Source organism: Artemia sp. Qi Xiang Cuo, chromosome 8 (genome assembly GCF_049724085.1).
Source record: "Artemia sp. Qi Xiang Cuo chromosome 8, ASM4972408v1, whole genome shotgun sequence".
NCBI lineage: Eukaryota > Metazoa > Arthropoda > Branchiopoda > Anostraca > Artemiidae > Artemia > Artemia sp. Qi Xiang Cuo.
Genome location: NC_142801.1, coordinates 21,572,028 through 21,597,360, shown reverse-complemented (window position 1 = coordinate 21,597,360; position 25,333 = coordinate 21,572,028). Strand labels below are relative to the sequence as shown.

General features: G+C 35.8%; 1 protein-coding gene across 1 annotated transcript in view; it reads right to left on the bottom strand.

The window, feature by feature from the left end:
* LOC148949243 (sodium/potassium-transporting ATPase subunit alpha-B-like) overlaps positions 1-24,480 on the bottom strand; it is a 156,493-nt gene extending 132,013 nt beyond the window's left edge. The window contains exons 1-2 of the mRNA XM_089092660.1: positions 24,460-24,480; positions 3,965-4,013 (exon numbers count right to left, since the gene is read on the bottom strand). The gene's annotated coding sequence lies outside the window, so the exon portion shown is untranslated. The remainder of the gene's footprint in view (positions 1-3,964; positions 4,014-24,459) is intronic.
* Positions 24,481-25,333: the final 853 nt, after the last annotated feature.

Here is a 25,333-nt window from a genome sequence, read left to right as displayed (position 1 = left end):
GGCCGTTTAATTAGAATCGATCGCTCTTTTGAAAGCAATAAAAAAAACTGTAGCGTAAAGAGCGAGTTTTTGACTTGGGGGAGAACCCCCTCATATACATTATAATTTCTGTTCGTTTTAAGTTCTAATATTCCTTCTTACATTTCAGTTGAAAAAACTTGTTTTTTTTATATTTAATTTCTGATCGTTTCTTAAATAATACTTGGAAATCCGGCGCCCCCTTCATAGAAATGTCCCTAACCCCAAAGAAACATCCTCCACGGAAATATTCTCCAGAGTAACCCCCTCCTCTAGCCCCCCCCTCCAGAAAAAATCCTTCCTGAAAATGGTTGTATACTTCCCAATAACCAATAAATAATGCTGGCAAGTCCGGCGCCCCCTTCATGGCAATTTCCCTTCCCCCATGAAAACTTCCTTCATGAACAGATCCTCCAACATAACCCCCGCCCCACCCTAACCTACCCCTACCAGAAAAAAACCTACAAAAAAATTATGTATACTTACCCATAACCCAAACTATTTTAACATTGGGTAAATTTAATAACATTTAGCCCTCTCTCTGGGAACTTCGGGGGATTAAGTCATCCTAAAAGACATATTTATCATATTTTCGATCATGCTGAACAAAATGGCTATCTCAAAATTTTGATCGGGTGACTTTGGGAAAAAAATAAGCGTGGGAGGGGGCCTAGTTGCCCTCCATTTTTTTTGGTCACTTAAAAAGTGCACTAGAACGTTTAATTTCCGTTCCAATGAGCCCTCCCACGATATTCTAGGACCACTGGGTCGATACGATCACCCCTAGAAAAAAAAAAAAAACAACAAACAAATAAACACGCATCCGTGATCTTTCTTCTGGCAAAAAATGTGAAATTCCACATTTTTGTAGATAGGAGCTTGAAACCTCTACAGTAGGGTTCTCTGATACTCTGAATATGATGGTGTGATTTTCATTAAGGTTCTATAACTTTTAGGGGGTATGTCCCCATTTTTTTGAAAATCAGCAGAATTTTCTCAGTCGCTTAACTTTTGATTGGTATCACTAAACTTAATGAAACTTTTATATTTTAAATCATCATTAAAATTTGATTCTTTTGAAATATATATTGGTATCAAAAACATGTTTTCTATAGTTTCGGTTACAATTGAGCCGGGTCGCTCCGTACTTACAGTTCGTTAACTCGAACTGTTTGATACCGCAAACATTCAAGTTTACGCTGTGTAAAACTCGAAAACAAACCGGTTTTATTTGTCTGTATCAAGAAACTATTAGTTTACGCTCAGTGGAAAACTGGCGGGTGACAGAATACATTGGAATTATATAATTTGGGCTATACATATTTGCACATTAGGGGGAGGGGGTAGGTTAGTTTAGGTTACCCCCACCCCCTAATATGCAAAAACATAGCCCAAATTTGTTTCTAAAGTATTATATTTCATTATGTTCTGGTATTTTTCATTAGGATTAACCTAACTTCACTTCTTGAGTATTGGCAGTATAATACATAAGTACCAAGCGCTTTAGACCTCCCTTCTCAGATGTAAAAAAAAAGAATATAGAAAGATAATCCCTATTCCCCCTCCAAATCAATAGTATGTTTTTAATTATAGACAGAACAAGTGACGAGATTGACAACTACGAACTCGATAACGCAATGTTTGATTATATCGGTTGCGCAATTAAAAAGGCTCGAGTCTGCGTAAATATTGAAGCTAGATATCGAGGAATTTGTGTGTTTTTCAAGTTTGCACTCCTCATCTAATTTTCACTAGTCAAGATCAGTGTTGCCAACGCGGTACAATTGTACCGTTGTTGGTATAATTTATAGGTCCTGGTACAATGCGGTACATTTGGACATTTTTTGGCACAATCAAATTTTCCGTTACATATTGGTTTTGCTTGCTCTTTTTTACTCAGATATCTCTAGCAAGTTTTATTTCACCGAACAATTTTATTCTTCCTACGGCAAATTTTTTGCCTGGGGTTTAGATGGTACAAATTAGTCACTTGCGGTACAGTTTTAGTCAGGGAACTAGTACAGTTTATTTCAAAGCGTTGTCAACGCTGGTCAAGACACCGAATTCGGAGAATAAAAATTTCCTTAGGATACAAATTCCTTCTAAACCAGAATAGTCAGCTACCCAGAATCACGTTACCTGGATATTTTAAGATCATTTTAGGCGGCCCCTTGGCTAAGAAAGATCAAAACACATTCTTTATGGGTAAAATAAATTACATGGGAACTTGCTTGAATTTTAAATGACTTTAATTACCAGCCATATTGCCATATTAACAATGATAATTCAGCTCATTAATGTGTTCAGTTTGAGTTTAAATCTGAAGGGCTTCCGAAAAGAATTTCGAAACCCAGAATTTTGTTATTCGAAAAATTATTGGCAACAATAAGGCTAGTATTGGAGTCACCACAGGTAGCTTGACTCAGGCATGTTAATACGGTAAACCCTTCAAAGGAAGTCCCCCCAACTCCCCTCCAAATCAATGTTTTTTTCACCTTTACCATATTGCTCGCATACTTTGTGCTATTTTCGAATTTGCACCTCTCAAATTATGTACCCCTCTGACAAGAAGAAATATTCCTTACGCGGCTGGATTGACCGTGTAATTATGGTCATGAACCCTATGCCATCAATCGTCGACTTCCGAAGAGCTATCTAGCTACTCGAAAATGGACGAGCTACCTAGCTGCACAAAATTCAAAATACAATTTACTAAACTTAAATTGTAAATTTATCACGTTGATGATCCAGTATCATCGGCAGAGCAATGGAAATATATTCCACTGTATTTCTGGTAAAATAATTACACTTTATGCAAAGACAGCCTTTTATCGTTTTTACAGGCGGGACAATTAAATAAGAAAAACAAACAAGTAGATGGATAGATACTTTATTTGTAACTGAACCGGAAATTCAGCGATCCGTGTCTAAAATAATTTAGTACACAAAAGAAGAAGCAGCGCAGGTGGAACAAATTAAAATATATTTGTAATTTATGAAACAAAAATGTCGCCAAAGCCGAATAGAGTAAAATGAAGAAAATTGAACAGAGAAAAGAAACATGGCGACTATGTTCTTCTGATCATGCCTTGTAAAAGAAATGAAACGATCGTACGAGGAGGAAACAGAATATCCATATTGCAGCAACAAGGAAAGAACAAGCATAGCATATATTCACCGCGAGACAGCAGGTTATATCAATTAAAAAAAACGGTAAAAATATGCAATAAAAATTGCCACCCCTTTCATTTGAGTTGTTCACTTGCCGACCCGGCTATCTCTATAAAACAAAGAACAGAGGCAAGTGACAAATAGGGTCGATTGCTGGTTTTGAAAAGTTTGTAACAATACTGGGTAAAAACAATTCTTAATTTCTTTGCGTCTGTTTGTGTTTGAATATTGCTTTGAGCTGTGACTATATTCGAAAGCAGACATATATGTAGATAAAATGATCGTTAACGTTGCTCTTAAATCACTTGAGAAAGAAATGGGGTGAATCTATGTTTCAAAACTCCACAAATACGAGACGAGAACGGCAAGGACTTCATTGATATCCTTACAGAACTTCACGTGTCAACCCTGAGAAAAAACAAGTTTGCTAAAGGCAAAAATGGGAGAGTATAACGCATTACTTCTGAGGCGAGCTCTTTTCTCTATGGATTCATATTCAGCATCCTTACAGGGCCGGAGCTTCACGAGAGCTAAATGGTCAAGAGCGTGTGTGATGGCCTCAAACTGTCCCATTTTTCTAGGAATAGCACCATTCTAAGACTCTGATTGCTCATTTAGGGGGGGGGGAGACGCTTTATGCTTAAGGACAAAGGTGAATAGAGAGCAGGTAGCACGACACTAAAATTGATTTATTGCATACAAAACACAATTCTACTTATTTTTTAAGTTGTATGCCTACATGAATTTCTACAATAATTATTGCAAAAAAACTTACTTTGTTATTAATTTAGTAGCCCCTTGAGGAACGAATGGACGAAGGGTACCTAAAAAAGAAAACTAAATTGAATAAGGTGCCAATATTTTAGAAGCATAGAACCAAAATACGAAAATCTTACGATTTCGGGTTTAACCGGTTTTCTGAAAGAGTTCCTGGGTATATTTTTACTACTGCTGTGAGCAGTTGGTTACAAAGATAATCAAAACTAGCAATAAATTATTACGCAAAGCCAAATAGTACTTCGTCTTCGACTGATAGCCTATATTAGATGGTAAGATTACAGCGCGCGTGCCCAACGAGGATATGGCTCAAACTGAATTTACAGCTCGCGGTCGTTTATACTTACGACATAGTGCGCAGCCCCTTTATCAATTTGTAGACCCTCAGCTCACGAACGAATCCTTTCACAATCAAGTCTTTTGACTCAATGAGCCCCCCTTCAATCTCATGAACCCCGCGTTAAAAAATAAAAGACCCTGGTGCATTAGAGTAGATGGGTTTTTAAACCCAAGTCAAAGGTTGTTGATTCATTAAACATGTTCTTTATACTCTGATCAGTTCAAGGATCATTAAGTCTCTTTGTATTTCTTCTTTCCTTTATAAGACAGGCACCTACGTAGGATTTTTTCCAGGAAATAAAAAATATTTCAGGCGGGGGAATACGACAAAAAAAATGACATTCTAAGTAAGAAGTGCCCGGAAATTTAAGGAAGTTTCGAATTTATAGGGGTATAGGCAAGCAGCCCTATAACCCCCACGTAAGTCTAATGTGTAGAAACAAGGTGTTACATCCTTAATCATTCCATTGTTGATCCCTTTAAAGTCAAGTCATTTAATCTGCTTTTCTATAAACTTTTTAATGTATCAGATTCTACAGTTGATAAGTAGAAAGCACCGTTGATAAGCCTCAGATCTGAATTAATTAAAAAAAACTTGTTCCACAAATAAGTTTTTCAAAGAAAAGTAAAGAACTCCATTAAACCAAAAATGAGCAAAAATAAAATAAAAAAATATAAATGTTGTTACTTTTATAACCTTAATAAATCAAATAATATTAACATTTTGATTACTAAATTTCAGCATCTGTATACAAGGCCGTTACCCGGTTTTAACCCCCCCCCCCCCCGAAATTTTTGACCGACTCGAAAATAAGTCAAAAATTAGTAAAACATAGGTAAAAATCAGTAAAATTAGTCGAAAACTGAGTCAAAAATTTGTAAAACCCCACCCAAAAAAGTCAAAAACTAGTAAGCCCCCCCCCCTGAACAAAAATCCTGGATACGGCCCTGTCTGTATATTAAACTGATAATTCACATTCATTTGTATTTTTTTCAGCAAAGTGCAAATTATGTTCTGGCATTGAAAGGCATAGGGGTTTTGAGCCCTACTCATGTTAATTCCTGCTCGTTTTGAGTTTGACTCGGTTATTTATTGTAATTTCTGTTCGTTTTGGGTTTCATTTATTTATCGATGCTAGTTTGTGGTAGTTTCACACTTGGTAGATTATTTGATTTTATTTTTGCTCGTTTTTGGTTTAATGAGGTTCTTTACTTTTCTTTGAAAAACATATTTTGCGGAAAAAGCTTTTTCAATTAATTTCTGTTCGTTTTATATTGACATAGTCTTTTCAGAGAAAAGGAAAATAATACTTTAAATCTTTTCGTTTTTTTAAGACTTTATAGAGAAAAATTTTCAGCAATTTTTAACAACATACACCCTTCTAAAAATCTGGACACAAAAAGTAGTGTTTAATTTAGTTTCATACCTCCTCTAGTTGACCAGAAATGGAAAACTTGATACCATTCGTAAAAAAAATATGTTTACTTTCTTTGATAGCTTTAATACACTTACGCTATTTTTATTTGGTTAAATTTTAAGAGCAGAAGTAGCCCCGAAAGTTTGAACATAATACCCTCATTCGTTCTTTAGATACTACTGAAATGCCTTATTTGGAATTAGCATTAACACAGTGCATTTTGATTTAATATTAAGGCAAAATTTATTTTTTAAACATACCGGACAATTGGGTGGGTGGGCGGGGGTGGGGGACTAGTTGCCCTCCAATCACTTTTGACTATTAAAAAGGGCATTAGCCCGTTCTATTTTCAATCGAATGAGCCCTTTTCGAAGTTACTACGACAACTCCTTCGCTACGAAGTGCCCTGGTCTAAACAAAAAAAAAAAAATAATAATAATAATACATTGTACCCAGATCGATCTTTAATATAAAAATGTCAAGCCTTCCAATCACTTTCGACAATTAAAAAGGGCACTAGCCCTTTCAATTTCCAAGCGAATGAGCGCTTTTTGAGTTTCTACGACAACACTTTCTATGAACACCTTATACTCCTCCAGGGCACAAATTACAACCCTTGCCCTGAGGACTGTGAGGGGGGTTGTCATCCTCAAAGAACCAATTTCCAGAACTTTCAACTACGTTAAACAAAACAGCTATCTCAAAATTTTTATTGGACGCGTTTGGCGAAATGGTGGGCGTGAGAGGGGCGTTAGTTGCTCTCCAATCACTTTTAACTATTAAAAAAGACACAGTTCGTGGCTCATTCGAACGGAAATTAAAAGCTCTAATGCCCTTTTCAAGTGACCGAAAAATGGAGGGCAACTAGGCCCCCTCCCACGCTCATTTTTTCTCAAAGTCACCCGATCAAAATTTTGAGATAGCCATTTTGTTCAGCATGGTCGAAAATATAATAAATATGTCTTTTAGGATGACTTAATCCCCCAGAGTCCCCGGGGGGGGGGCTGAGAGATATTACTTTACACAATGTTGACATAGATAGATAGGTTTATTTTCCATATATCAGTAAAATAATTTATTTTTTAATTTCAATCCGGAGAAACATCAAATAAAGATAATAAATATATATATATATATATATATATATATATATATATATATATATATATATATATATATATATATATATATATATATATATATATATATATATATATATATATATATATATATATATATATATATATATATATATATATATATATATATATATATATATATATATATATAGAGAGAGAGAGATATATATATATATGACATAGATAGATAGATAGATAGGTTTATTTTCCATATATCAGTAAAATTATTTATTTTTTAATTTCAATCCGGAGAAACATCAAATAAAGATAATATATATATATATATATATATATATATATATATATATATATATATATATATATATATATATATATATATATATATATATATATACATATAGTATAGGTTATTGGGAAGTATACAGACGTTTTCAGGGGGATTTTTTCTGGTAGTGGGGTGGGATCAGAGGTTATGTGGGAGGATCTTTCCATGGAGCACGTTTTCATGGGGGAAGCGACATTGCTATGAAAGGGGCGCCAAATTTCCCAGCATTACTTAAAAAAACGATCGGCAATTAAATAAAATAAAAAAATTTTAACTGAAAGTAAGGACTAACATCAAAACTTAAAACGAACAGAAATTATTACGTATATGATTGGGTTCGCCCCCTAGTCAATACCTCGCTCTTTAAGCCAAAGATTTTTTAGTACTTTCATAAGAGTTATTTATTATAATTATCGGCCTTTGTGATTAAGGGGTAATTTTTAAAGAATTGGAACAAAATTCGAACTTTAGCGTAAAGAGCGATATACGTATTAAAAATATATGAATATAGAAGTTCGTTATGTAAGTTAATTCGTAAATTACGTATATTTATTACTAATAAAAGCGTTCGTAAATTAAATTAAACAATTTTCGAGAAAGCCATTTAACCAAATAAAAGTAAAATTAATATGCAAATTTTGTTTTAATTATTCATGTACGGTAAGCCAAAATCAAAACCTGTATTAATTCAAAAACGTTCAAAAATTAAGTACAAAAAACAAGTCTTTTTAAATGAAAGTAAGGAGCAACATTAAAACTTAAAACGAACAGAAACTATTCCGCATATGAAAGGAGCTATCCCTTCCTCAACGCCTCACTCTTTACGCTAAAGTTTGACTCACAACTCTTTTTAACAATAAAAAACTTTAGCGTAAAGAGCGAAGCGTTGAGGAGGGGATAGCTCCTTTCATATACGGAATAATTTCAGTTCGTTTTAAGTTTTAGTGTTGCTCCTTACTTTCAGTTAAAAAAAACTTGTTTTTTTTAATTTAATTCCGACAGAGCACCATTTTTCAACTGTTCAGTCCAACTGAAACATTCCCAATTGAAGTTTCTACGACAACGCTTTCTATAAAAACCTTATTTGCCCCCAGGGCATAACTTACAAACCTTGCCCTGAGGGCTGTGGGGGGTTTTCATCCTCAAAGACATAATTTCTAGAAATTTCAACTACTTTGAAAAAAATGGTTATCTCAAAATTTTGATTGGATGTGTTTGAGGAAAATATGGGCGTGAGAGGGGGGCTATTAAAAAGGGCACTAGGCATTTGAATTTCCAATCGAATGAGTCTTTTTTAAGTTTCTACGACAACGCTTTCTATAAAAACCTTATATGCCCCCAGGGCATAACTTATAACCCTTGCCGTGAGGGATGTGGGGGGGGGGGGGTATCCTCCTCAATAACATAATTTCAATCTGGAATTCAACTACGCTGAACAAAATGGCTATCTCAAAATGTTGAATTGCTGTGTTTGGGGAAATAGTGGGCGTGGAAGGGGTGTTAGTTACCTTCCAATCACTGTCGACTATTAAAAAGGGAACAAGCCACTCCAATTTCCAAATCGAATGAGCCCTTTTCGGAGTTTTTACGACAACTCCTTCGATACGAAGTGCCCTGGTTTAAAGAAAAAAATAAATACATCGTTCTTTACTCAGGCAGCGCGATTGCGCTGCCTATGATTGTTCCAAGTCAAGAGTCGGTCGTGACTACGGTTCAATGGATGAGAATTGCCTTTACTAAATTTAGGAATTGGATCCTATGTGGAAAGAAATCTTATCTTCAGTGGAGTCAGCCTTAGAAGGGATGACCGCACTAGGGAGCCCCTAGGTTTGCAACTTCCTTACTGGCACGTACACGGGGAGGGGGTCGCATAGCAAACGAATGGTGCATACAGGGGAAACCTGTGTTTTCATACAATTTGCCTATTTTTGTACGCTTTAACCAATTTATACCTCCTATACCAAATTTCTAATTGGCACAATATATCTTTATTGAATAAATATGGTCCATAGTTTCAAGTTCTAGATATGATGGGAGAGAATCTCAGGCAGGGATATACGTAGAGCCTCAGGCCTGGCCTTGCCCCTCCCCCAAAATCCAAAAATTTCGAATTTTTGGCTAGTTCTGATTCTAATTAACAAATAAAGTGTGTTGTTTTTTTATTGTTAGCCCTTCTTCCTCCCAAATTTTCTTTATTATTGCCAACCCTAAAAATTCATTGATGCGTGGCTTACCTAAGATGTTTTGATACAATCTCTCCCGATTAAATTTGTATCTGCTTCGTCCTCAGGGTTTGGGGAGGAGAGTATCCTTCCAGAAACTTCCTCTCTACTCCGTTTCTGGTTTTGGCTAATTCTGGCGACTTTTGGTTTTTGGTTCTTGGGGAGCCAACCCCCCCCCCTCCAAGAAAAATTCGAGAAACAAAGAAAATGAACACTAATAATCAAATTTGTTGGAAGAACCTCCGAGGAACCGGACCTATACCCGTTCCTACGAATCCTATTATGCTCAAAAAACAGGTTCTAAGAACCCAATCTAAACCTTTCGTCATGGAAACATGTGTTTCGCACTGAAGTCGCACATGGATCTTCCGAGTCATTCAAGAATCCTATCGACCCCTGTGTAAGAGCCCTTGATTGAGAAACAAAAGAAAACAGCCTCTTGAAGCCGATGTAGTCACTTCGCATAGAAACACGTGCCTCACACTAAAGCCAATTCGAATCGTACCATTAAATTTGGGAAGAATTTCTCTGGAACATTGGAAATCGTTACATTTTGTTTCCAAGGACAACGCTTAGATATATAAGTCCTAGAGAAAGACTTGCGAAAGGTTAGTGATGCAAGAGGAAATGTTGGAAAACAGCCAAATATTACTAAATAATACAACTAAAATATTAGCCCCCCTCCTAAAAAATAAAACAAGCTACTGGGTAAAATGAAGCACCTTTAATGAACTTGGAAATGTATAATTTGTATAGGTGCTAACAGGTCCAAGTTTTTGGAGGTTCGTGCCTATAAAACGTTATTAGGTGGTCTAAAACTCTTCTTAGAACTCTTGTAGAAATATTAGGAGGGATTTTCACAACTATCGGAATTCACAAAGAATTCCAATCCTCAGTCATCCGAAAATTACGGATTTCTTCAAGATGTTCCTTATATTTTCCATGATATTTCATGGATGACTGAGGATTGAATATATAATATTTCATGGAAGATATATGATAGTTCATATATCTTCCAAGATTTTTCTTATATTTTTAATTTCTTATATTTTCCATGTAATCCCGTCTTCGTTATGTTTTAAAACTATCTACAAAAGCATTTATATTTAAACTTCTATTTATAAAACTGTGTTTTATATTTAAAAATAAAAATATTAGTAAGCAGGAAAATATGTATTTAGATCACAATTACGTTTTTATTCTTATAGATTGATTATCTTTAAGTTCCAGTTAATGATTCCGCACTGTTATATTGCCTGCTCCTTCATACCCTCCCCTCTCTCTATTCTCCTGTCCGTCTAGCTATATCTGCCGTTCGTATTAATCTTTACTTTATTTAATTAACTACATTCGAATTTATCCTGATACTTCTGGCATTTGACCTTTTAAACGCTTGTTCATACCCATATATCATTTTTGATTATCACACTTAATAGATATGTCATCTCAAATAGGTAAAAAAAAAGGTAAAGTTCTACCAAATCATATTATTGAGTTAGGACAAAAGTGAATACACCATTCGATGCCTTTTTTATGCTGATTACGAATATAATAATCATTTCTATCGGAAATGAATTTCAGCCCCCCCTCCCTATATCTGCCAATTCAGGGTTCGGTTAGGTATACATCGGGTGGGGGCTGAAATTAATTTTTAATAGAAATGATTATTATATTTGTAATCAGCATAAGAAAAGGCATCGAATGGTGTATTCACTTTATTCCTAACTCAATAATATGATTTGGTAGAACTTTACCAAAAAAAACTAGGAAGGTTGGGCCGTATCCAGGATTTTTATTCGGAAGGGGGGGGTACATAATAAAAATCAAAGGGAGATTTAGAACAAAAATATTAATGATTATCAAAGTTTTTGTGTGCACAAATTTGTTAACACGTATTTGTGTTACTTTTAAAAGAGTGGGGGGAAATGTTGGGGATATATTAAACCAGGTGATCCCCCCTCCTTATACGGTTATGGTTATGACTTAATGACTCTTTTCCTCACTATTTGACTTGATTTCTTAAACCGTGTTCCTCTTTGGATCTAATGAAAAGTTACACAAGACTTGGGCAGTTTTTACTTCCAAGTTTCGCTTTCAATAACAATAACAATTGTTTTATCCCCTTTGTACATACAAAAGAAATGCACGCTAGAGGAGTTCATTAAAGAAAAGACTAAAACATAGACGCACAAGAACTACTACCGATCCAAAAACATTAAGTATGTTCAGTGTTCAAATCACAGTTTATATAATTAGATATAACTGTGGATAATTATATAAACTGTGGTTCAAATCATGAATGGCTAAAAAGATGCAAAATCAACTGCAGAAAGTGGACTGAAACTCATTTTGTATAGGTAAAGATAGCTGCAATTTTTTCGCAACATACCTGCGATTTTCCAAGTATTTTTGAACTTATGCGGCTTTCACATTACGAACGCACTTTTCGACGCTAGGCTACACTATAAAGCCTTTCAAAGTGGTATGAATAAAGATGTTAGGTTGTGCAATCTTACGGAGCAAATTTCTACCGGTAACTTAGACCTTGCCAGGTGGATTCGAGCTTTGCTTAGAACGTTACGTTACATTAACTTATGTTATGATATAGAAAATTTAAGCATAGCAGCAACAAAATGGAATTTCTGGGTGAATCACTATTGAATTTTGAAAATTAATTAGAAAACGTTTCTTAGAAAGCCTATCGTGCTTGGTCAAAGCTTGAATATCCATCCCCATTCCACACTTTTAATTTTTGAATGACTTGCTTATGATGATTGTGATGATTTTAGTCGAAAACGAGGATTATGATTACGTATCCTAGTGTGAAAGGACTTTTTAAGGGACTTTCGCAGTACACATATAATATTCTATGATAAATGGTTATGTTACATCTAGTGTAACCATTCGCACAGGGATAACAAAAATAACAGATTTGTATGCGTTTTTCCTGCAAAACAAATGCGTTGTTCGAATTGCGTTTTTAGTGAGTCGCAGAATGTGGAAACTAAGGGTATATTTCGTTCCCGAAAAAGTTCCAGATCATTTAGCAAAAAAAAGTGCTTTTACTTACTTGATATTCATCAGCAAGCACGTACCGCGGAACAAGATTAGGGGGAAGAAATCAACCATGAACAAATTTTTTTGTGGATTTTAGCCATTAAACAGCACAAAATGCGACTAGCTTGAAACGTATTTTAATTTAAAAGAGTTACGCACAGAATCTGTCATGGTTATCCCCATTTTAGACCTTCGTCGCTTTATCAAGTGTGAACCCCTTGATATAATAACAGCGAAACCCTGTACCAGAGACATTAAAATAAAAGCATTTTTTGCCAGGTCTATTGACACCTGAAAACTGCAATTTTCTTACAATCTCTACGATTTCCAAAAATTACGAATTTTTATGAATATACCGATTTTCTGTCAGTGTTGCCACGTTAAACCATGAAAGGTAATAGGTAAAACTAATTCCTTAAATTTGACAGCGTTTTTCTTCCGAAAAATTTAACACTAAAAAATCTACTGATTTCCGAAGTCATCTACACCTTCAAAGGAAAGCTAGACCTACACCTTCTTAACTGTTTTCTTTCTTCTTTTTTTAATTGAACCCGCTACTGCCAAAACAGCATAACTTACATATAGGGGTCTTTTTCTTATTAAAAATAGAACTCCTGATTTTTCTTCTTTTTTGCCATTGCTATTTAAACATTTCAAACAATCCGACTTTATTTTCACAGTCCTTGGAATTTTAAGACATAGAGGCGCATAAAAGACCCAATATAAGATAACATTATTTAAATTATTCTAATTCTTGCACCAAAATATCTGTTTCCTTAACTTTCAGACACTAAAAAATTCTTTTTAGAAAAATAGAGAAATCCCATCGATTAAGATATGCATATGAATAGATATGACGGGGAAGGCTACCTAATAAAAATAGCACCGTTGTCAAATGGCCAATATCATTGCCAAGATCTGACGTCTAAAAGGTCAGAGGTACCATTTGTCACTCTCCTTGACAGAACTATTTCTTGCAAATGAAAAGTAGAAAAGAAATCGATATTGTTCGGTGATAAAAATCAAAAAAAAAAGAATAGCTAAAAGTTTCATAAAATTGACTAAATAGCACAAACATTTCTTACTTTTCCGAACAAAAAAAAAATCCTACAATACAAAATTCCAAATAGATTTGAAAAACTGGGAACACAAACTCTTCAATTGTATCCGTTTTATGTAGCACCTTTAGATGGAGATATTGTTTTGATGGGAGGAGAGGGTAAAAGCTTCTGGGGGAATGTATGTCCCAAAATTATATTTTTATACTAAATTTTCGGATAGTTTTATTGGGGACCCAGAGACGTAAATATCCTTAAATCTTGAGACGGAAGAAAGAAAGAGGACGTTTGCACTTATAGATCTCCAGAGTATGTCTTTCGCACATAAATAAGTGTAATTACGTATGTACAATATTTTTAGATTTTTCTTTGAATGAAGAGATTGTTTTTTGTCTCTATTTTTCAATCCCGAAAACAGTTAAACTTCGGACGATTTTTGAAACCTTACTTTATACACGATATTGATTTTTGTTTCTACAATGTTCCCAACACTCAACAGTTGAACAGTCTTCCCCCACCCCTCAAACACATCAATCCCTGCATTCATGCCCGTCTACCCCATTTCGGATACATTTCCAGTGACAGTCAAAACCAATAAATAGGTGAAATATATATGATGTTACAACAATCAAACAGTTCGTGGTAACGAACTGTAAGCAAGGAGCGACCAGGCTCAATAGTAACCGATACTCTAAAAAACGAAATTTTGATACCAATAGATACATCAAAAGAATCAGATTTTAATGCTGATTTCAAATATATAAGTTTCATCAAGTTTAATTTTACCCATCAAAAGTTCCGCGCCTGAGACAATTTGCCTGATTTTCGAAAAAGGGGGAAAACACCCCTAAGAGTTATAGAACCTTAATGAAGATCACACCATCAGATTCAGCGTATCAGAGAACCCTACTGCAGAGGTTTCAAGCAACTATCTGCAAAAATGTGGAATTCTGTATTTTTTGCCAGAAGAATGATCACGGATGCGTGTTTATTTGTTTTTTGTTTGTTTTTTTCCTAGGGGTGATCGTATCGACCCAGTAGTCATAGAATATCATGGGAGGGCTTATTCGAACGGGAAATAAAAGTTCTAGTGCCCTTTTTAAGTGACCAAAAAATGGAGGGCAACTAGGCCCCCTCCCACGCTTATTTTTTTCTCAAAGTCACCCGATCAAAATTTTGAGATAGCCATTTTGTTCAGCATGGTCGAAAACATAATAAATATTTCTTTTAGGATGGTTTAATCACCCAAAGTCCCCGGGGGGGAGGGCTGAGAGTTATGAACTTTACCCAATGTTGACATATAGTATTAGTTATTGAAAAGTATACAGACGTGTTAAGGGGGATTTTTTCTGATAGAGGGGTGGGATCGGGGGTTATGTGGAAGGATCTTTCCATGAAGTTTTCATGGGGGGAGGGACATTGCTATGAAGGGGGTGCCAGATTTCCCAGCATTACTTAAAAAACGATCAGTAATTAAATAAAAGAAAAAACAAGTTTTTCAACTGAAAGTAAGGAACAACATAAAAAATTAAAACGAACAGAAATTATTACGTATATGATTGGGTTCGCCCCCTACTCAATACCTCGCTCTTTAAGCCAAAGATTTTTTAGTACCTTCATAAGAGCTATTTATTCTAATTAACAGTCTTTGTGATTAAGGGGTCATTTTTGAAAAATTGGAACAAAATTCGAAGTTTAGCGTAAAGAGCGAGGTATTAACTAGGGGGTGAACCCACTACTATACGTATTAAAAATATACGAATATAGAATTTCGTTATGTAAATTAATTCCTAAGTTACGTATATTTATTACTAATAAAAACGTTCGTAAATAAAATTAAACAACTTTCGAGAAAGCCATTTAACCAAATAAAAGTAAAATTAATATGCAAATTTTGTTTTAATTATTCATTTACGGTAAGCCAAAATCAAAACCTGCATTAATTCAAAAACGTTTAAAAATTAAATACAAAAAACAAGTTTTTTTTAATGAAAGTAAGGAGCAACATTAAAACTTAAAACGAACGAAAATTATTCCACATATGTAAGGGGCTGTCCCCTCCTCAACGCCTCACTCTTTATGCTAAAGTTTGACTCTGTCTCACAACTTTTTTTTAAACAATAACAACTTTAGCGTAAAGAGCGAGGCGTTGAGGAGGGGACAGTCCCTTTCATATAAGGAATAATTTATGTTCGTTTTAAGTTTTAATGTTGCTCCTTGATTTCAGTTAAAAAAAACTTATTCTTTTTTTTTATTTAATTCCGACAGAGCACCATTTTTCAACTGTTCAGACCAACTGAAACATTCCCAATGTTGCTCGTAACGGCTTTGCTATAATAATATTTGGACTAATGTAGCTTTCACACTACGTAGGTAATTTTCTACGCTAGGCCACACCATAAAACCTTTCAAAGTAGCATGACTTGAGGCTTATGTTACGTTGTGCACTCTTATGAAGCAAATCTTATCGGTAGCTTAGACAATGTTATGATTAGACCCCGGCGCCACGCCGGCGAATCGACTGACCGCCGACGAAAGGCCCGGTTGAACGCCGCCAAAGTGTCTTAACGCCGCCGGCGCGTCGCAGGCACGTCGCCGCCGGCAGAGGCGTTCGGTCGACTTCAAATTAATTTTGCGGCAATTCTTTATTGCGTCAACCGCAAGGTCGGAGCTTTCCTTCTCGTGTGGTTTAGTATTTCGATTTTCCCGATTAGAAATCAAGCAGAGCTTGCACTATCCCCAAATTTTCGGGTATTTCCCCGAAAATCTATGTGTCACCCCGAAAAAAATTTGGTTCCCCGAATCCCCGAAAATCACGCAATCACGGTACCCCTAGCGATTTATCACCAGTGACTTTCCATGCCAAACATTACTTTGCATACCATAATTCTTCACTACTCTCTTGTTCATTAATTTTCGTCTCTTTTGTTACTTTGCATAAAAACCTGACAGATACAGTATGCAATTGCAAATATTGCAATATACACAGTTCTTCATATGTTGACAAAAAATGTATCGTCTTTATGAAATGAGTTTAAATCATTTCGAATGCAGTTTCCTAATCACTATTTCTTACATCATTCGTAGTCAAGAATTTTATTTTCAAATGGAATAGAACTATTGAACGCATTCAATACTATACAGCTTTAGCCTTCAGTTGGATTTAGAAACAGCCGACATACTGTTTCTACAGCTGAAATGTGTGTTTTCAGATTTTTTTTTTTGCTGTTTTTAGATAAGATTTTCTTAATGTTTAATACTCAATTGTTGAACGCCTGATATAAAATACAATCTTCTTTCTTAAACATTTTTACCCCCCCCCCCCAGAAAAAAACCTTCTATTGAGACAAAAGTTAACTATAGACTAAGTTTTGTACAAGGTTGGGGAAATAAAGATTGAACCGGAAGTTACTCCAAAAATTTGATTCATAAATAAATTGTAAATTATTGCCTATAGGGGGGGGATAGGGGGTTATCATTTTTAAATGATAACACCTCATTTTTTTTTATTGAAAGCAGGGATGCCAAAAAGATAATTATTTTTTTCATTTCAAAGTGGAGACAGAAGAAAATGATATCAAAGTCCCTGGAAAACCATTGAAATATTTTGATAGACCCAGGGCCCCCCATTAGGACTTGTTCATTGTCTTGGGTATTTTGCAATTTCTCATAGGCTACTGGCCTAATTTGGCTTTTGTGTGTCCTCCCTTTTAATTAGATTCTTTGGATCTCACTGAATGCCACGACGAATCTATGACTCAGTTTTCCAATAATTTGAGGTATATCTTAATAATTTCGAAATTTTTGTTGTTGTCTTTGTACCCCTTTACTCATACCCTCAATTTTTTTTTTTCAAGGAATACTAGGCTGTTTAACGTTATTTTGCGTGTTTGTTTGAACCATGTTATGACCTAGTTAATATTTTTCTAATGAAGGCTGAGACGGTATCCTATCAAGGTGGTATACTGAAGGGGTAGGGAGATATTAAATTTAAATAAAAATATCTCGAAACTTTCTTTATTGAAATCAGGGATCCTAAAAAGTTAATTTTTCTTTATTTAAAGCCGAGACGGCATCCCATCAAGGTGGTATCCAGTGGAGGGGGAGGGGTAGTGAGCTATCATTTTTAAATGATTATACCTCTATTTTTTTTTAAAGCAGTGGTGCCAATAAGTTAATTGTTTTTTGTATTTAAAGCAGAGACGGTATCCTATCAAGATGGTATCCAGAGAGGGGGGGGCATAGGGAGTTATTATATTTAAGTGATAGTACCTTGATTTTTTTATTGAAAGCAGGGATGCCAAAAAGTTGAAAAGTTGACAAAAATTAACAAGATTTTCGTGAGTTATACTTGATACAGCACTTGAATGGTTTTGTCGTCCAAAGGGAAAGGGACATATGCGTCTAACCCGTTTTTTTTCTTATTGATGAAACTGGTTCACTTTGAAAACATTCATTCATAAGTACCAGACAGATTCACATTAAAACGAATTGGTGTAACGAAAGCGACATCGACATCCCCACCTAACGTTGCGCTCGAGTGACAATGGCGCCCTTGGTCCAGTGCCCAAGTTACATTAAAAGGCCAGGTCATAATTAAAGCTTTCAATTTGGGAGGCTCAAGGAGGAGTCTTTGACAGTCTTATGACCTCAGGGTACTAGATGTTGCAACGTTCTTGCGTATCTACAGTGGTCTAAAAAATTCGATCACCCCACAAATGATTACCAAAAATATGCACAAATATAAGAAATGTAACATTTTGAATAATACAACACTTGAAGAAAAGCAAAAAGGCTAAATACCCCTAACTACGCTTGAAAGCTATTTTAAAAAGAAACTCTTAGGAGATTTCCATGGAAATGACCATAACAGAAGCTTTGAGCCTGGGTGGGGATCAAAGAGGAGTCTTTGAGTATTTTGACCACAGGTGACTTATTGTTGCGACTTTCTTAAATTTGGTAATTTTTGTGAGCATTTGGAAATCAAAGCTTAAACTCAATAACTGATATTAAGTATCCTAATATTTTGCTTGGATTAAAAGTGACGAACTAGGATGAAAATCTCAACATCTTTCTGGAGGTATTTCAGTCTGCATATTATTTCATTTAATTACATTTAAAACGGATGAGCTTTTCATTTTTTACCTAAGAAAATAGCTGGCACTTCATTTTTCTTCATACCGAATAAACCATTAAGTGTTTGTTGTTTCATTGTAACTGAAGTGTTCTCATGTGAAGTGTTCATCATGTATTTTTCAATTTGATAAATTTACTCCTTTTAGATGCAGTTTATAATTTTACTGATATTAAGTATTTAACTGTTTATAATTTGGAATGAATCCCCAAAAGAAAAAAAATAATAATATCCAACAGAGCTACCAAAACCAATAAAAAAAAGCAGCAGTTAAGCATTATCCTACATGTCATATATTCTATAAAGAAGCCAAAAAAAACTTTAAAATGTATTTTTTTTAAATTGTTATTAAAAACCAGTTTGTAATACAAGAAGCCTTTTTAGGAATCCAAAAGAGCAAAAAAAACAATCAATATCAAAGTCGCCCATTTCAACTTTTTTAAAGGTGATAAAACAGATATAGGCAAAGGGCATTATGAAAAAATTAAGCTTCTAAGTTCAAAGTTATATTCGAAGTTTTTACCCAAATAACTGACGAATTTTGTAACACTTTATTTTAAGTTTTGTATGTAGTAATGCTCGATGAAAAAAACTATTAATTTTGATACTTATTTATGTTAAGAATACATAGCTAATAGATACTTCAACTACTCGTATTATGCAAGGGTTCTGAAACACCACAGCCATTTCGTTTCTATCAGATTTCTACTTCTCTTGATGAATAACGAAGAAGACCAGTTTCCAGCCAGCGACTTGTTAATTTTTGAACTCATGAATAGGCTCAAATCTGTTGTAAATTTAAGCTGTGATTTGAGAAAGACTGATGAAAGCATTAATGTTTGCGGTCAATATTGATCGCGCCGAAGGCGCATCGCCAACATCTTACCGGCGGCGCGCCGTGGCGCGCTGTTTTTGGCCCCGCCGCTTCCGGTCTTCCCTCATCGGCGCGGCGTCGGGGTCTAGTTATGATGGAAAAGTTCAGCATAGCAGCAACAAAATGGAATTTCTGGATGAGTGACTAATAAGTTTTGAAAATAAATTTGTAAACTTTTCTTAGAAAGCCTTTCATGCTTGGTCAAAGCTTGAATCTCCATCCCCATTCCACACTTTTCATTTTTGAATGACTTGCTTATGATGATTGTGATGATTTTAGTCGAAGACAAAGATTATGACTGACTAGCCGATTATGATTAGGTTAGCCTAGTGTAAAAGGAACTTTCTTAAGCGACTTTCATACTACACATATGATATTCTATGCTAAGTGGTTTTTGTCACATTTAGTGTAACCTTTCACACAAGGATGACATAAAATTGAGTTAAGAATTTATGGTACGTTTTTTTGGATCAAGTGTGAAAGGGTTTCTAGAAAAAGTTTATCTATTTTCAAAATTGACTAAGCGGAACAAAATTCCCATAGCGTAACATAAACTTGCGTACGTAAAATTCTATCCAGAGCTCCAGTCTACTTGGCACTGCCAAGGTTAAGGACAGATTTTGCTCCGTGAGATTCCATAACACAACATAAAATCTTAATCGATGCTAGTGTTAAAGGCTCTTACGTCGCAGTGTGAACGCACCATCAGCACGGCCAACCAATAAATTTTATGATAGTTAACAATACGCTAGGTTTAATATAATTTCAACTCTGGCAGCTCAAAAGGTTTCGCAACATTATGTGAATGATACAGACGAGCCTGAAAAGTGAAAAATGCGTTTTGGGTTTGTTACGTATATTCAATTCTACTTTGATCAAGGGCTAGCTCTTAATACAAACGTATATTTCATAGCATAAAATCCGGGTTTCTGGCAATCATCAATTGACAAAAGAAGGAAATAAGTGTGAATATCTTGAGACAAGATAAGATTTTCCTTCGGGCCCATTCACATTGAGATTTTACTACTACCAACGTTTAGCCAACGCTACTTTGAGCCAATCAGAAATTTCAATGATATTTTTTAGCCATTCAGAAAATTCTGCGAAAAACCTGATTGGTTCAAATTAACGCTGGCTAAATCTCAGTATTAGTAGAAATTTCATTGTGAATGGGCATTTAAAGCATAGATGGGACAATTTTTCCTACAGGATAGAAATCAGATAGAAAAAAATAAACATATCCTTCGGCTACCCCTTCAATGATTGTCAAGTACAATAATCATTGCTTTCGCAATTACGATCCAGTCCCCTCCGACTCCTTTTATGGGACCAGGCATAGCTCCATATAAAACATACTGATGAACTTAGATTAGGCTAGAACGAAATATTTAAAAATGGTGAAATCGTTAGAGATTAATAAGAAGATGTCAAAGCAGAAACTAATTCTAAGTGGGGTTGAGGAGAATGTTCGTCATTATTTTAAACAAACTGAATATGATTTATTTAGGGAGCACGATAAGTGGCTTATCGATATAGAAAATTACCAAGTAACTCCGCGAGAAGGCCCCTTGCCCGATGTAAGTTACAGGTTGTTTTTTTATTATTATTATTATTCAGCGTATTATGAATTCGAAAAGTACAGTACAGTCCGGGAAAATACTTGGCATAATTTACAGTTCCATTGTGTTATGGATGCTGGAATATGGGGTAGTGCAGCCAATTTACGAAAATTTATTCGGGCAAGGATTTTTTCGACTTTTGTTTCATGAACATGAGAAGTTTTTTCTAGAACTATAGGGGAGGTATTTTTGTTTGTTTATTAAATATAGTGAAAATACGAAAACGAGATACTTTTAAAAATCGAGGGGGCAATTCCCCTCACTTCTGCTTCCCGATAGACACTTCTGATTCTGGAAGATGACCTTTTATTCTAGGCTATAGAAAGTATATAGTAAAAGGTTATACACTTTTAACTTTACTTTGTTTCTTTCTCGGTCTGCACGGTGGATGATAGACTTGCAAAACTTATAAGTTCTTACATATAGGCTAAGTATTAAACAGAAATTGGCCACGTTTTTGTCTCATTTCATGTTTTACATCCCTGAGTGCCACAAATGCGGCATTACCACACGTGGCATAGTTATACCACGCGTGGCATGGCCCCAATAACACCTGGCACAACTTCGCCAGGTTTGACACGCATCAATTGATGTACCTTATTTCTTAAAGTCAACAACCCCTACTACGTCCTATTTTTAATTCGTTCTTTAAGGTTTATCGCCAAAGTTAACAATACCATCTAACGGTAATATTTTTATTTCTAAATGTTATTTAGCTAAGAAAAAGGAAATAAAAACTTTTTGAGTGTTTCGCATTGCATTTTTATTAGCAGTCAATAAAGAGAGAAGCATATAGATGAACAAATTATTTTTGTTGCCAAAATCCCTTTAGCAACTCACGATAAGTTTAGCAGGCTCCTAAATATTTTGCCACCATCATAACTGTGAAGTTTTGAAATGAGCAGATAATGAAATTTTACAATAAGTACAAAAAACAACTGCTGAAATACGAGCCCCTAATGTTATTTGGCTACAAATACAATCAAACGTTATTATTCGTTTAAGCCATGTCAATTGTTCAAAAAAAACTGTACGCCTTTAGAAGAGCGGTTATGTGCCGGATCAGCTGGTTATAACCAGGGGCGTCGTTTGGGGGGGCGGGGGCAAGAGGGAGCAGTCCCTTCAGGAATGTGGATAAAAAATTATGGTACTGTTCTATTAGCTGTAAAACACGCGAGAAGTGAAGATTGGTTAATGCTAATGAAATAAAACAAAACAGGATAAAAATATAATAGTTTAGAATCAAATTTCGGCTATACATTTGCGCATTAGGGTGGTGGGGGTAAAGCATAGCATATATTAAATACTTAGCCTAACCTAGGTACCTTGTTTTGACCCTCAACCCCAAAAAAAATAGGTTTAAATATTGTAGACGGAGTGAGAAACCACTTTTTGCAATGCTCAGCATAGGAATTCTCTATTGAAAGAACCTGCTTAACTAGTTTATTTTATCATGTTCGCTATACAATATCTTCCATGTTTTACAGCTAATAGAACAGTACCAAAATTATTATATATCTCATACCCCTCGACTATCCGGATATGGACCCCTCTTGCCCTCTCAATAAAAATGTTGGAAATTCGCCCCTGGCTATAGCGTTAACGAATGAAAATTTCAGTAATATATCCACAACTTAAATTATTGCCTCGCAAATCAAGATGTCAAGTTCCTGTCTCGGTCCCTTCCCCTCCCAAAACGGTGGTTTCTCAAGAACTGGGAACATGAAATCAATTAATGGAATTTCCATGAATCATCCAGGGCATAGAGGGGCATTGGTTTCATTTTTGGTAAATTTTTCCATTCATAAAGTATTGAGATGGCAGTCATGCCCCTGTTCCCCAAACATTGCACCCTGTCCCCATGAGCGGGGGCGTCCTGAGGCTCATGCTATTGTCGGGGACGATCTTCGTAAATTTTACCGAATCGCTACCTCATTTATGCCGAATTTTCTGCAGAAATCAAGAATTTTGCTAAATTCCGGGCAATTTTGCAAAATGTCTGCCAAAATTTTCGCCTTCGCCGAAAATTTTACTGAATGCCAACAAATTTGGAGGGGGGGCCTCCCCGCCCCCTCGGATCGCCCCTGCCCACGAGGGAAGCTGAGGATGCTTCTGTTATTGTAGTTCTTACTCAGAAAAATAATCTTGAGCTACGATTAGGCCTACCATAGATTTTCACTTGTACCCAAACACCTTTGGTGCTTCGTAGAAACCCTTTGGAGCATGGAAGTAAGGCTACGTCAGTTGGAGACAATCACTCCCCTTAGATAAAAAAAAAACTTGTTTTGGTATTTTTATTCGAAAATACTTTTCGCAGTTTTCATTGAATAAATCGGAAAAACAACAAAATTCCCTCCCTCAGATTTTAAAAAACACATTTTGCCTCCTCCCCACTACATAATCATGAATTGACGCGCATGCCAGAAATGTCATTAAGTAAAAACGTCAGCTTCCTACTCCCCCCTCCTAATGTCTATGAGCCGTGGCTTCAATGGGCCATGAGCCTAGGCTAAGTGTAGGCTATAAATGCAGTTCACTAGCCGAGAAAAGTTAAAAATTAAATTCACAAGTGATGGACTATTACTAGCCTAGCCTAGGCTACTATAGAAACCTGTAATTATCAGACTAGCGGTTCCAGGACTGGGCAGGTGGGTTGGGACAATTGCCCTTCTCCTCAAAATTCTGATATCCAGAGCTGATCCTGGGGCTGGTGATGTCCAGGGAAAAATTGATTACAGCGCCCCCTCCTGATGCAAATATAAGAAAAAAGCCGAATCAAAGTGAAAAAGTTGATCAAAGTGGGCAATCTCCCAGCCGTAGCCACCCTTTCCAAGCTATGCACCCGGGACAGCTGACCCGAATGCCCCTCCCTCCTAAGAACGGCCTTGCTGATACCAAATTCGTCATATAGCTGTGGTAAACCCTGCCCCCCATATTATGGTGCCTAAGACCGCTACTAGCGTAGGTTAGCTTTTGGGTAGCCTAGGCTAAAGGTATGGACCCAGTGCTGCATAGGCTAGGACAGAAATCAGATACGAAAAAAAAAATCCCATTGGATTCTCCATGTGACTAATTTAGCTAATTTTGACCCACTAATGGGACCAAATATAAAAGCCCATCTGCAAAAAAAAATAATGGATAGTGGAAAAAATTGTAGGCCTGCATACCTAGGGCTAGCCTATAGGCCTATTTGGCCCCATTAAAATACACTGCAATGGCAGCCATTATACATGAAAAGAGTATTGAAAGTAGAATCTAATGGTATATTTATTTTCTTCCTGTCTGATTTCTGCCCTACGCTACTCCTTTATCAACTATTATTATAATAATGAATCATCAACAGTTACCTTCAGTAGCTACACCCTTCCTGCACTGGAGCAAATTTACAACTGGAATGTCTCTAGGCAGTTTTCCGTTGTTAGTAGCTAAGGATGTCAGTAGCCTTGGTAACCATTTAGGCTATCAGCCAGAGCCACAGTGTTTCTAAATAAGGTGTAAGGAAAGAATTTCGGCTGACCAGAAACCCGCTAGCTAATTTATTGAGCTTTTAATAAATGCAATAAAAATGTTTTTGGGGTGGGTATAACCAGGATGGAGCTCAATTAGAATAATTTGTCTAAATTGGGGGGGGGAGAGGGAGTAGAGGAGCTAGTTTTTTGAGTTTTTTGTACTATTCGGAAAAAATCAACACATGAACTTCGATCCAAACGCAACTGAAAGGTTAGTCTTTTTGGGTGTATCCCATTTGAGCGCTTTCCCATTTGAGCGCCATGGCGCGCAAATGGGAATTTCCCATTTGCGCGCCGTATTTTAATTAGTTCAGTTGTGTCCCATTTGAGCGCCAGATAATATTTTGCGTATGTTAGGTGATATAGCTAGGTGATCAGGTAAATTTTTCGCAAATCATATTATTGACTTACGAATAAAGTAAACACACCACTCGATGCCTTTTTTAGGCTCTTTCCAAATATAATAATCATTTTTGTCGGAAATGAATTTTACCCCCACCCCTAGGTATACCAATCCAGGGTATATATGTGCAAAGTAGGGGGGTGGGGGTCAATTCTTAACTTTCCTCCCATTTACATCAGAAATAAAATTTACCCCCCCCCTAATGTGCAAATATATACCCTGAATTGGTATATATAGGGGTGGAGGTAAAATTCATATCAGAAAAAATGATTATTCTATTTGGAAAGAGCATAAAAAAGGTATCGAGTG